The following is a 14,313-nucleotide window of genomic DNA, read 5'->3' as shown; positions in this document are numbered from 1 at the left end:
CTTCATTGCCCAGGCTCAAGTGTGGTGGCATGATCTTGGCTCACTGCAACCTCTGCCTCCTGGGTTCAAGTGATTCTCCTGTTTCAGCCTTCCCAGTAGTTGGGATTACAGGCACCTGCCACAGGCTGACTGATTTTTGTGTTTTAGTAGAGACAGGGTTTCACCATGTTGGCCAGGCTAGTCTCAAACATCTGACCTCAAGCGACCCACCCACCTTGGCCTCCCAAAGTGCTGGGATTACAGGCCTGAGCCACCATGCCAGGCCTGTTACTCTTTTTCATATGGAGCCCCTTGTAGCTCCATATAATTTTGAGGATTGGCTTTTAACATTTTTATGAAAAGCCCTTTGGAATTTTGACAGGAATTATATTATGTCTGTAGAAATGTCTTTAGTTTTCCAATCCCCCAACACAAGGTGTGCTTCTATTTATTTAGCTCCTCATTAATTTTTCATCAATGTTTCAGTGTAGATGTCTTTTACTTCCTTGATTAAATTTATTATGACATCTTTTAGTCTTTTGGATATTCTTACAGTAGCATTGTATTCTTAAAATCTTTTTCAGATTGTTTACTGCTTGTTTATAGCAACACAACTGTTTTTAAGTATTGATATTATACCTGAAATTTAGATGAATTCATTTATTATCTCTATTATTTCTTCTGTGATTTTTTTTTTCATTTTCCATGTAAAGGATCAGGTCATCTGCAAAAAGGAGTAGTTTTACTTTTTCTTTTAAATTTATATTCCTTTTACTTTTTTCTTGCCTAATTTCTTTGGCCAAAACTTCCAGTAAAGTGTTAAATAGTACCTGTGAAAGTGGACATCCTTGTCTTGCTCCTGATCTTAGGAGAAAAGCTTTCAGTCTTTCGCCATTGAGTACACTATTAGCTTTGGGTTATTCATTAATGCCCTTTATTTTGTTAAGGAAGTTCTTTTCTATTTTTAGTTTTCTGGGTGTTTATGCTCATGAAGAGTGTTGAATTTTGTCAAATGCTTTTCTGCATCTATTGAGATGATAATATCATGTTTTTTCCTTCATTTTATTAATATGATGTGTTACATTGATTGATTTTCATGTGTTTAATCATCCTTGCCTTCTATACCTGGTATAAAACCCATTTGGTCACATTGTATAATCTTTAAATATGTTGTTGAATTTCATTTACTAGTATTTTGTTGAGGAGTTTTGCAACTGTATTCATATATGCTAAGTATATTGCATATTCTCCTGTGGTTTCTTTATTTGACTTAGGTGACAGGGTAATGCTGGTTTCAGAGAATAAGTAGAAAGTATTTTCTACTTTTCTTTAGGAGGACTTTGAGGAGGATTGATGTTAATTCTTTAAATGTTGGGTATAATTCAGCAGTGCAGAAGCCATCTTGTCCTGGAGTATTCTTTGTTGAGAGGTTTTTTTTTTGTTTTCATTTTTTTATTGCTGACATAATCTCTCTTTCTGTTTCTTTTTCTCTCTCTTTTTTGGCCCAGTCTTGGCTGACTGCAATCTCTATGTCCTGGGTTCAAGCTATTCTCCTGCCTCAGCCTCCTAAGTTGCTGGGACTATAGGTGTATGCCACCATGCCCAGCTAATTTTTGTAGAGGCGGGGCTTCACCATGTTGCCCCAGCCAGACTAGTTTCAGCCTCCCAAAGAACTAGGATTACAAGTGTGAGCCCCCATGGCCCTTTTAAATATAAATGTTTATTCCTTGACATTCCCTCTGACCCCTGCTTTTTTGCTGCATCCCATTGGTTCTGGTATGTTGTGTTTTCATTTTTATTCATCTCTAAGTTTTCTCTAACTTCCCTGTGATTTCTTCTTTGATCTATTCATTGTTTAAGAGTATTTTCAAATTTCCCATATTTGTGAATTTTCACAAATTTGTTATTTGTGAATAAAAAGTTTTCCTTTTGTTATTGATTTTTAGCTGCATCCCATCGTGGTCAGAGCATATACTTCCTTTGATTTCAGTTTTTAAAAATTTATTGAGACTGTTATGTGGCCTAATATGATCTCTCATGTAGAATGTTCCATGTGCACTTGAGAAGATTTTTTGTTCTGTTGTTGGGTGGAGAGTTTTATCTATATCTGTCAGATCTGGTTTACATAGGTCTAGTTGGTCTAGGTCAGGAGAGTCCAATCTTTTGGCCTCCCTGGGCCACAGTAGGAAAAAGAATTGCCTTAAGCCATACATAAAATACACTAACACTAACCATAGCTGATGAGCTGAAAAAAAAATCACAAACAAAATCTCATAATGTCTTAAGAAAGTTTACAATTTTGTATTGGGTCACATTCAAACCCATCTTGGGCCGGATGCAGACTTTAGGCTGCAAGTTGGACTAGCTTGGTCTCAGTTGTTTAGATCTTTTATTTCCTTACTGATATTCTGTGTAGATGTTCTAACCATTGCTGGTCGTAGGGTATTGAAGTTTCCAACTAATATTGTAGCATTTTCTTTTTCTGTCTTCAATTCTCTCAGTATTTGCCTCATATATTTTTGAGTTATTTTGTTTGGTACAAATATGTGCATAATTTTTATGTCTTCTTCATGAAGTGACCCTTTTATCAATACATAATCACCTTCTTTTTCTCTTGTAGCAGTTTTTGACTTAAAGTCCAGTTTGTCTGATGTTAGTATAGCCATTCCCACTCTCTTTTGATTACTATTTGCATGGAATATCTTTTTTCCCTCTGTATTAGTTTCCTAGGACCACTGTAACAAAGTATTGAAAATGGGGTACCTTAATACAACACAAATCTATCTCTTACAGTTCTGTATGCCAGCAGTTCTAAAGTGAGATGTTGACAAGATTATGCTCTTTCTGAAGCATCTATGGCAGGATCCTCTCTTGTCTCTTCCAGCTTCTGGTAGTCCCAGGAATTCCTTGGCTGATAGCTGCATCACTTCAATCTCTGCCTCCTTCTTTGCATGTCTTTCTTCCCTGTGTCTCTCCTCCTCCTCCTCTCTCTCTCTCTTTTTTTTTTTAATCTTGTTTTTATTTGTTTTTTTAGAGACAGGGTCTCACTCTGTTGCCCAGGCTGGAGTGCAGTGATGCAATCATAGGTCACTGAAGCCTCAACCTCCCAGGCACAAATAATCCTCCCACCCGACCCTCCCTAGCAGTTGGGAGTACAGATGCATGCCACCACACCTGGCTAATTTGTGTGTGTGTATGTGTGTGTGTGTGTGTGTGTGTGTGTGTGTGTGTAGAGACAGGGTCTTACTATGCTGCCCAGGCTGGTCTTGAACTCCTGCTCTCAAGAGATCCTCCTGCTGTGGCTTCCCAAAGTGCTGTGATCACAAGTGTGAGCTGCTATGCCTAGCCTTCTCCTGCTCTTATAAGCACACCAGTCATATTGATTTAGGGCGCATCTAATAATCTTATCTTAATTTCATTATGTGTGCAGAGACCCTATTTCTAAATAAGGTCACATTCACAGATGCTGGGTGTTAGGAGTTTAACATATCTTTTAAGGCGACATAATTTAACCCATTTACCATCCTTTTACTCAAACCCTTGGTGTCATTGGCTCTAAAGTTAGTCTCTTGTGGATAACATATAGTTGCATCATTTAAAAAAACACATTGTGCTCATTTTTTTGCCTTTTGATTTGAAAGTTTATTTACATAAACTAATAACTGATAAGAAAGTACTACTTGGCCAGGCGCGGTGGCTCACTCCTGTAGTCCCAGCACTTTGGGATGCCGAGGATGGTGGATCACGAGGTCAAGAGATTGAGACCATCCTGGCTAGCATGATGAAACCCTGTCTACTAAAAATACAAAAATTGGCTGAGTGTGATGGCGTGCGCCTGTAGTCGCAGCTACTCGGGAGGCTGAGGTAAGAGAATCGCTTAAACCCAGGAGAGAGGTTGCATTGAGCTGAGATAGCGCCACTGCACTGTAGCCTGGCAACAGATCAAGACTCTGTCTTAAAAAAAAAAAAAAAGGTACTACTAATGCCACTTTGCTCTTTGTTTTCTCCATGTCTTTAAAAAAAGTTCCTAACCTTTGTATAAATACTACCAAGCAAGACTTTTTCTAAAATATCAAAAAACAACGGTTGTTGGTGAGGATGCAGAGAAAAGGGAAACTCATGCACTGCTGATGGGAATGCAAACCAGTACAAATTCTGTGGAAAATAATATGGAAACTCTTAAAGAACTAAAAGCAGAACCATCATTCTATCCAGCAATCCCACTACTGGTTATCTACCTAAAGGAAAATAAATCTTATCAAAAAGACACCTGCACCCATATGTTTATCATAGCATTTTTCCCAATAGCAAAGATATGGAATCAACCTAAGTGTCTATCCACAGATGATTGGACAAAGAAAATGTGGTATATGTGTACCATGGCATACTACTGAGCCATTAAAACAAAGAATGAGATCGTGTCTTTGGTAACAACATGGTTGGAACTGGAGGCTGTTATCTTAAGTGAAATAACTCCGAAATGGAAAGTCAAATATCACATGTTCTCACCTGTAAGTGGGAGCCCAACGGTGTGGACACATGGACATGGAGTGTGGAACAATAGACACCGGAGACTTAGAAAGGTGGGAGGGTTCAAGGGGGGTGAGGAACGAGAAACTACCTTTTGGGCACAATTGTACCCTATCTGGGTAATAGGGACACTGAAAGCCCAGACTTCACCAGTACATGATATGTTCATGCAACAAAACTGCACTTGTACCCCAAATCTATGAAAAGAAAAAAAAATTTTTTTTGAAAAGAACTTTTAAAGACACCTGGTTTAAGCAAATACAATTTAGTTAACTACACAGTTTTAGCATACTTCTAATTAAGTATTATAATTCATAATAATAGCAAAAATATACACAATACATAGAGTTAACAGTGTTAACTCTACATTTTTGATCATGATACCATTATGAAGGCTTAAAAAAGGAAAATTTCTCATACATTTTATTCTGTATTTTACATTTTTCTATCAGCTCTTCTGCTTTAGAAATATAGGCACTCCTTGTATCTTCCTTTGACAATCCTTTTTGGAGGTTCTATGCTTCCCGTTTGGCCTTGTCTTTTAATTCTAGCATTTCTGGACACTCGATATTAACATTTCCAATTATAGCTTGTTTGTAAAGCCCATGAAGAACAGTTCTTTCAGTTCTTCATCATCTGGTCTTGTTTTCAGATTCCTCCCATCTTCTGTGACCTTATCAAAATCAGCCTGTAGGGACATAGCGGTGCTGGCTGGGCTGTTGCTGCTCTCCAGGCACTCCTTCTGTTATGTCTTATACCTTTTTTATTCCTCATTTCCTCCATTACTGCCTTCTTTTGTATTTCACTGATTTTTTCTGTAGCATACCATTTAATACCCTTCTAATTTTCTTGACTTTTTTTCAGAGACAGGGTCTTGCTCTCTTGCCCAGGTTGCAGTACAGTCACATGATCATGGCTTACTGCAGCCTCAAACTCCTCTAGTTTTCTTATCGGTATGTTAAAAAAAATTGTTTAAGTGGTTACCACAGAGGTTACAATCAACATCATAAATTTATAACAACCTAGTTTGAATTGATAACAATTTAACGTTAATAGCATACAAAAATCTTTGCTCCTATACAGGTCCGACTATACTTTATGTTGTGATTGTTACAAATTATATCTTTATATGTTATGTGCTCATTAACAAAAAGATATAAGATTTTTTTTCTTATTTTTTTGTTATTTAAGCACCAAGCATGGGAGAAGCAACGATATAAGAATTTTTATGTATTTATCTTTTAAATCGTGTGGGAAATAAGAAAGGAGTTAAAAGCTAAAAATACTGAGTTTTATATTTATTTATATAGTTACCTTTACTGGAGTTCTTCATATGGCTTCTTCATATGGCTTCCAATTTCTGTCTTCATTTGAGCCCAAATGACTCTCCTTTAGTATATTTTCGTAGAGCAGTTTCACTAGGAACAAACTTCCTTAGCTTTTATCTGGGGATTTCTTAATTTCTCTCTCTCTCTCATTTTTGAAGGACAGTTTATATTTCTGGATTCTTGGCTGACATAAAAGAAAATGAGAGGGGAGGAGAGGGAGAAAGGATTGGGAGGAGACAGAGAGACAAAGAAAAAAGAAAAAAGGAAGAAAAGATATCTCTTAATTGGCTCTGTATTGGAGCACTCCTTCAATGTTTAGCCAGACTGTTTATAGCTCTGCCTTAGCCTTCATTTCTTGCTTTCATTGAGCCCAGACATCAGCCAGAAGTGGAAGCTGATCTTCCGCATAGATCTTCTCAGGTCTTTTCCAGCATGTATTCTACCTGGGGTATGCACATGGCTAAGTTCCCCAGTGTATCTGGGCACTTTTGAATGCCTAATTTTCCAAAATAACTCTCCCTGTCTTTTCCTTTCAGGCTTTTAGCATATCAATTGTTTGCCTCAATTATAATTTTTGTGTCCCAGGTATAGCATGTTATTTACTGGCTTTATAACGTTTGCAAGGAATGTTCTCTGCACAGTCACTTTTCTGCCATGAGTAAGTCTGTGTTAGGTGAAACAAAGGCAAGCTCCTTGTGTCAGTCCTTTAGGTAGCCTTCACACAGGTTAGAAAAGACAAACACTATTCTTTGTGAGTACAATCTGCTCTTTTTTCTCTGGAACCAGGGTGCAGGGTCCAACACTGGCTGCTGTCTTCAAGACTGTCACTGAGACTGGGAGCAAAGGCAAGTAAAAATTCAGCAAAGCTTTTTGGCATTTTTAAGATCTTTTTCTTGATTTGGTGTTCAGTTTTTTGCTGTAAACTTTTGACTATTTTGCAGAGTTTTGATAAAGTTGATTCCTATAATTTTGCTCAATTTATCAGTGTTTCTGTGGAAGGAGGGACCCTTGAGGTTCCTTATTGCACAATTTTAACCAGTGTCACCATATATCCTTTTTCATGAACCATTTGAAAGTAAATTGCAAATATCATAGCGCTTCTTTCTCTCAAACACAAACAGTATATCTTAGGAAAACAGAAGTGTATAGGTGTATTCTCTCATCAAAGATATTTAACATTGATACAATATTATTATCTAATATACATTCTACTATTAGTTTTACTTCAATTATCCCAATATAGCTTTTCCCTCCATTCCTATTCCAATCAAGTATTGCAAAGTATGTGGCAAGTGTGTTTTTAATAGCTTTATTTTCCCAATAAATTGAACCTTTTGTTGAGTGAAGGTACTGAAACTAACTTTTACTCATAAGAACTGCAACTCATAAGAGCTGATGTTAACTTTTTATAATTTTATGAGTTAGTTAACTTCATATTGGTCGCTTGAAACTGGACAAGGTAAGGATATTTTCATCATAGAAAATGGAAAACACTAGAAATAAGTCTTCCCCTTCTCGTGGGAGCCTGTTAAATATTTACCAGTACACTGTATAGCTTTTTATCAATGTCTAGTGATTCATTTTATTTTTAATAATTTTTTTGGTAAATATTTGTCTTAATAAAATCATATACATTATACCCACTTTCTTCGGGATTGTATTTCCCTGATAACATTGTTTTTCTTTTCCCACTTTTAATCTTTCTTTGTCTTTATAGTTGAAATAAATCTTTTTAAGGTCTTTTCAAGACCAGCCTGGCCAACATGGTGAAACCCCATCTCTACTAAAAAAAAAAAAAAAAAAAATTACAGAATTAGCTGGGCATGGTGGCAAATGCCTGTAATCCCAGCTGCTCTGGAGGATGAGGCAGGAGAATCGCTTGAACCGGGGAGGCGGAGGTTGCAATGAGCCGAGATCACACCGCTGGCCTCCAGCCTGGGTGACAGAGTGAGACTGTCTCAAAACAAAAACAAAAACAAACAAACAAAAATTCAGTTTGACAGTCTTCCACTTGTAAGTTAGAGTTTAGTCCATTTGGACACTTTGTTATTATTGATATATTTGAATTTATCCCCGTTATCCTTGTGCTGAGGAAGTCCTATTGGACCTCCTTTTGTCCCCTATTACTCCCTGTGATTGATTCACTGATACCCTCCTCTGTCCTGCTCTGTGTCCTATGAGGATCACCTCTACGGCATCATTTGGGTTCCTTTGCCATCTGGTTTTGGGTTAAGTTCATATATAGGACAAATCCATAGAATTGGGAAGGTGTTCCTCCCTACCTGGCTACCATCTGTCAGAGGCTGCAGTGTGTTATGACTTTAGCTCCTGTTGGGAGGTGCCTCTTTCCTGGTTCCAACTCTTACTGAGCTCCACTCAGAGTCCTTATCTCTTTCTCTTCTAGGCTTTGGGTTAGTATTAGTTTTCCAGTCGTGCTCATCTCAGTATTTTTCACTCCCCTTTACTGGTTCCCTTAACCCTGCCCTCGCCTCATTAAATGTTTCCTTCGCTAAACTCTTTTCAGTTAAACACTTCAAGTGTGTCATGTGTTTCTTTTGGGACTATGATTGATATAATCTTTGCAGCTTTTAAAATGTCCTGCTTTTGGCCAGGGACAGTGGCTCACATATGTAATCCCAGCACTTTGGGAGGCTGAGGTGGGCAGATCACGAGGTCAGGAGATCGAGACCAACCTGTCCAACGTGGTGAAACCCTGTATCTACTAAAAATACAAAAATTAGCTGGGCATGGTGGTGTATGCTTGTAATCCCATCTACTCAGGAGGCTGAGGCAAGAGAATCACTTGAACCAAGGAGTCGGAGGTTGCAGTGAGTTGAGATTGCGCCACTGCACTCCAGCCTGGTGACACAGTGAGACTCCATCTCCAAAAAAAAAAAAAAAAATCTTAGTTTAAATTTTTTAATAAATATATTTTACATTTCTTAAAGTTCTTGTTGGTTCTTTTACTACTCTACTCATTTTTTATAGACTCTTTATTCGGCTATACTTCCTTTTATTTAAAAATGTATTAGATATGTTTATTTATATTCTATATCAACTTTTACATCTGAAGCCTTTGTGAGTCTGATAATGTCAGATAATGTTATATAGGTAGAGCAGTTTTTTAAAAGCAGAGGCTTGTTCCTGATGACTTACTTATTCATGTCTCACTATCTTTTATTATGGTTTATGTTCATTGAAATTTTATTAGTGGGATTTTTTGAAAGCCCAAGTTGAAATTGAATTTCTTGAGAGAAATTTCCTTCAGTTTCTAGGGGCACTACCAACCTAAGATTTATTTAAATACAAATTGTTTCTTGTATTTTGGCGGGACATTCAGATTCTGTATATTCTCTAACGAAATCCACTTGAGAGTGGGCTTGTAGTTTTGGATTCTCAAGAATAACTTATTTCTGACCTTTATTTATGGCCAAGACTGAGACGGGTAATTTTCCGTACCATCTTCCTCTGTGAGTAGATTGTTTTCTAGTTTGCTCACTGAGAATATTGCTTTTTTTGGGATTCTTTACTTTATGCAAAATCCAGTATGGTAGCCTGCCTCCCTTGGGCCCAGGTTCTGTCTCTTGTCTGTCATTCTGAATGCTTAGTGATAACCAGAGTGGGGGAAAAGGAAGGTGGAGAAGAGATGGGGAGATGTAGGTCGGGGGTTGCTAAGTAGCATATGCGTAGGATGAACAAGCCCAAAGATCTAATGCACAACATGAGGATTGTAGTTAATAAAAGTACACTGTATTTGGGATTCCTGCTAAATGAGTAGTTTTCAGCTGCTCAAAAACAGTAACAACAGAATTAATGAGTTACCATGTGAAATGATGAATATGTTTATTTGCTTCACTATGGTAACCATATCATTATCTATATGTATCCCATAAGCTCATGTTGTATACTCTAAATATATACAATAAAATTTATTAAAAAGGGTTTTTTTTGTTCTTTTTTTGTTTGTTTGTTTGGCTAGCTAGTCTGCCAAGAACTATAATTTTATATTGCTCCTGAATAAGGACAACTTGTACCTTATTTAGTTTAATCTTTATCCTACTCTTAGGTGGTCTTGTTTGAGTTTTTCCTTATGAAGTACAATAGTGGAGTGAACATCTTTGCTTTTTTGTTTGTTGCTTCATTAATATTTAAATTATTTCTTTGAGATAATTTCCAAGTAGGATTGCTGGATCAAAGGAAAAATGGCTCTTGATACAAAACAAGTATAGGAAATAGGCTCAACAAGATTTGGGTGTAGGAGGTGAGGCAAAGGAAGGAATCTAGTATGAGATTCAGGGTTTTGGCTTTGGTAACTGGGTAGATGATGATGTCATTAAGATTGGGGATACAGGTTAAGGTGGGTGTATGCGTGGGGAATGATAACAAGTTCAGTTTGGACATGTTGCTTCTGAGGTGTCATGTAGGTAGAGAGAATTTTTTGTAGGCAGTTGGAAATCCAGGACAGAAGCTCAGGAGAGGGTTTTGGACTATAGATATAGATCTGGGATTCACAAAGTTGGGGTCCTCAGATCCTTGAGATTCCTTGGATATGTTTTCAGTGGTCTGTGTTCACTAGGTTGATTTTTACATTCATGCTTACATTCATGCTTTCATTTCAACGATAATCTGAATTATCTGGATGACCACCTCTTGAATGAATATTGCCAACTTACTTTGGTATCTGAATTGATATTTATGTTTCTAATCTTGCTGATGCCAAATATCACGGAGCTAGGCTTAATATGTGAATGATGCAAACAGGTCAAGTGCAGACACAATGGTGTCACTGTGTGCTTGCCCACGTGAATGAAGGTTTCGCAGTAGTTTGAACAAAGAAAAGTGGTGGGAGAACTGAATCATCACATGGCACACAGCTCAATTTAATTAAAGGGGAACTATGTTCTTAGCATCCAGTCCTATATTCACATTGTAAGTTGACAATTTAATTTCAAGTAAACAATATAACAATTCAGATAAATTAATGTTCATTTCATTTTATGAGTATTTTGGAATGTTAGTTTTATTTGCATTCACTTAAAAAAGTTTTTAGTTGTATCACTTTATAAGAACTATGAACATAGCTGGGCACAATGGCTCATGCCTGTAATCCTAGCACTTTGGGAGGCTGTGCAGGTGAATCACTTGTGGTCAGGAGTTCGAGACGAGCCTGGGCAACATGGCAAAACCCCATCTCTCCGAAAAATACAAAAATTAGCTGGCTGTGGCGGTGAGTGACTGTAATCCCAGTTACTCGGGAGGCTGAGGCAGAAGAATTGCTTGGACCTGGGAGGTGGAGGTTGCTTGAAGTGAGATGACATCATGCCACTGAACTTCAGCCTGGGCGACAGAGCGAGACTTTGTCTCAAAACAAAAACAAAAACAAAACCCTGTGAATACAAGGAATTTACATTTAGTTTTATATTCAAGTAAATAGATAATATTATAATTTAAAAATTTTAGTCAATGTTGAAAACTTTGGAGAGATATTTTTCTTTAAATGACATTTGTACATTACACAAATTTTTGTGTGAGGGCTGAGGCATGGATTTCAATGGGACTTGTCCTTTGCAATATAGAATAAGAATAAAAAGGTACTAGGAATGGAACCCTGGAAAGTATCAGAAATTAAGGAATGAATGAAGAGAGAGAGAAAAACTTGAAAGTAAACTCAATGGTAAGAGGAGAATAAGAAAGCTAGAAGAGAAGAGAATTCTCGAACGGAGAGAATTGAAAAACATCCTTGAAAGGCACAGAGATGGCCTTTGCCCAAACATTTTTGGTTGAATAGCAGTGTCAAAAGTCAGATTTTTGAAGTTGAAGGAATGAATGGGAGGCGTGACTGTGGAAACTTTCTTAAGTTTGGCTATGATGAAAAAGAAAACAAAGAATATTTTCAGAATGGGCACAATGTCTCTATGAATGTAAATGTTTCAGCATGTTTATATGCTGAACAGAACAGGCTGATGGAGAGAAAATCCCCATGTAGCTGAGAGAATGAGGTTTAACATTAGCAGAGTGAGGTTTTAGAAGAGATGGGACTTGGCTGGGCGCGGTGGCTCAAGCCTGTAATCCCAGCACTTTGGGAGGCCAAGGCGGGTGGATCACAAGGTCGAGAGGTCGAGACCATCCTGGTCAACATGGTGAAACCCCGTCTCTACTAAAAATACAAAAAATTAGCTGGGCATGGTGGCGCGTGCCTGTAATCCCAGCTACTCAGGAGGCTGAGGCAGGAGAATTGCCTGAACCCAGGAGGCGGAGGTTGCAGTGAGCCGAGATCGCGCCATTGCAGTGCAGCCTGGGTAACAAGAGCGAAACTCCGTCTCAAAAAAAAAAAAAAAAAAAAAAAAAAGAAGAGATGGGACTCTGGCCAGGTATGGTGGCTGATGCCTATAATCCCAGCACTTTGGGAGGTTGAGACCAGCCTAGGCAACAAAATGAGAACCTGTCTCTACAAAAAATAAAAAAAATTAGCCAGATGTAGTGGCATGCACCTGTGGTACCAGCTGCACAAGAGACTGAGGCAAGAGGATTGTTTAAGCCCAGGAAGTTGAGGCTAAAGTGAGCCATGTTCACATCACTGCCTGGGTAAGAGAACAAGGCCATGTCTCAAAAAGAAAAAAAAAAGAAAGAGACTTAGTGTGACACAGATGACAAATGTGAGGATTACCCTGAAGGGTAATAATATTTGATATATATATTTTTTGAGATGCGGTATGAGGACGTTTAAAAGTGGAAACTGGGCTGGGCACAGTGGCTCATGCCTATAATCCCAGCACTTTGGTAGCCGAGGTGGGTGGATCACCTCAGGTGAGGAGTTTGAGACCAGCCTGATCAACAAAGTGAAACGCTGTCTCTACTAAAAAAAAAAAAAAAAAAAAAAAAAAAAAAAAAAATTAGCCGGTCATAGTGGCAGGGGCCTGTAGTCCTAGCTAATCAGGACGCTGAGACAGGAGGATTGCTTGAACCTGGGAGGCAGAGGTTGCAGTGAACTGGGACCCTACCACTATACTCTAGCCTGGGTGATGGAGTAAGACTGCATCTCAAAAAAAAAAAAAGAAAGTGGAAAAAAAAAAAAAAAAGGGTTCATGCTTGGTGGCTTCCAGTCTTCTGTGAAGTAGGGGCAGAGTGATAGGGAGGAAGTATTATGAGGTTCGTGAGAGCAGTGGTGAATATTTGTAATAATTATTATGGGAAATGGTCAGAGAACTTAGCAGTGCTGAGTTCCTTGCTGAGATCTGAGTTCTAGTCTTGGCAGTGCCACTAACTAGCTCTGCAAATTGGGCAAGTCTTTTATGTTGTCTGAGTATTTGTAGAACAAAGAATTTGGAATAGGTAATTTCTGAGGTGTTCTCTAGTCTGCAAATCTTTTAATTTATGACTCAGGCATGAAATCCTTTAAATAAATAATCTAACAAAATGAATGCTTTATTTTCCTCTTATAAGAGTTACTTCTAGAGCAAAAACCATGAGCCATTTTGGAGACCATCTAATCTGAAAACCTACGTGGATAATTTAAAAGCCAATTAGAATAGGACGGGAAAAGGAATGGAAGACTTATTTTTTCTCCTCATTTGTGAAATGTAGCGATCATCCACCAAAACAAAACAACACTCACAGATCTAGGAACTAAAGAAAAATAGTGAAAGAAATTGTTGTCAGTGTCTTTTTGGCTTCTAGCTCCCGAGAATTTCTAAGTGAATTCTAGCTATGGGTTAAATCATTATGAAATTCCAGTGAGGAGTTGAGGAAAATGAGACAGCCTCAAGGAATTTCTTGTAACAGAATCTATTCCAAAGACCTAGCTACAGTGCCTTTTAAAGGAAAGAATGGTTCTGAATAAATAGAGGCTTGACAGTGACTGAAAATGTAAATTTAATGGTCCTTTCTCTGTGTTCTGAAGCATTTTGTTCATAATTAAACTTTTTAGAATTTAAATTTAATTTATAATTTGAAGTATTAATCAACCAAAGTAACTTCCTGAAGATCATAGCTGGCCTTGTAAAGAAAGTTAGGACTACGTTGATCAATGATGGGAAAACTCTTTATTTTTCCATTGATAAAATTTTGTACTTTAAAAAGATCAAAGCAATAGAAAGCATCTCAATGTTTGAAATGCCAGAAAATCCGTGACCATATGATTTGCTGAACAGCTTAACCAGGAACACTGGGAAAGCTACTTTTATGGAGCCATGTGTACCCACTAGACTCCATTGTGTCCAGCTCTTGGCTGTGCCTCTATGGAGGAGGAAGAGGCCTCAGTAGCAGGGAAGGTGCTTACCTTGGCAACTTTCACACCATTTGTCTCTTTGCTCTTCTGCTTTTCTCACCAGAGTCTGAACTTCTGGAGGGCAGGGGAATTGCCTAATTCATCTTTTTCCCCTAGCCCCTATAACAGCAACCTGTACATAACAACTTCCTAAAATATGCTTACAGGATAAATGAATGAGATAAACCTGTGATCCAGTGTTACAAATAA

The 14,313-nt window shown here is 37.9% G+C and overlaps 1 long non-coding RNA gene and 1 pseudogene across 1 annotated transcript in view; one reads left to right on the top strand and one right to left on the bottom strand.

The window, feature by feature from the left end:
* LOC141583608 (uncharacterized) overlaps positions 1-14,313 on the top strand; it is a 160,604-nt gene that overhangs the window by 40,718 nt on the left and 105,573 nt on the right. The gene's annotated exons all lie outside the window — the stretch shown is intronic.
* On the bottom strand, positions 4,896-5,209 carry LOC101044725 (acyl-CoA-binding domain-containing protein 7 pseudogene; annotated as a pseudogene).

The sequence above is a fragment of the Saimiri boliviensis genome, chromosome 2 (assembly GCF_048565385.1).
Source record: "Saimiri boliviensis isolate mSaiBol1 chromosome 2, mSaiBol1.pri, whole genome shotgun sequence".
NCBI lineage: Eukaryota > Metazoa > Chordata > Mammalia > Primates > Cebidae > Saimiri > Saimiri boliviensis.
Note: the sequence above shows the minus strand (reverse complement) of the source record. Positions and strands in the feature narration are given on the sequence as shown.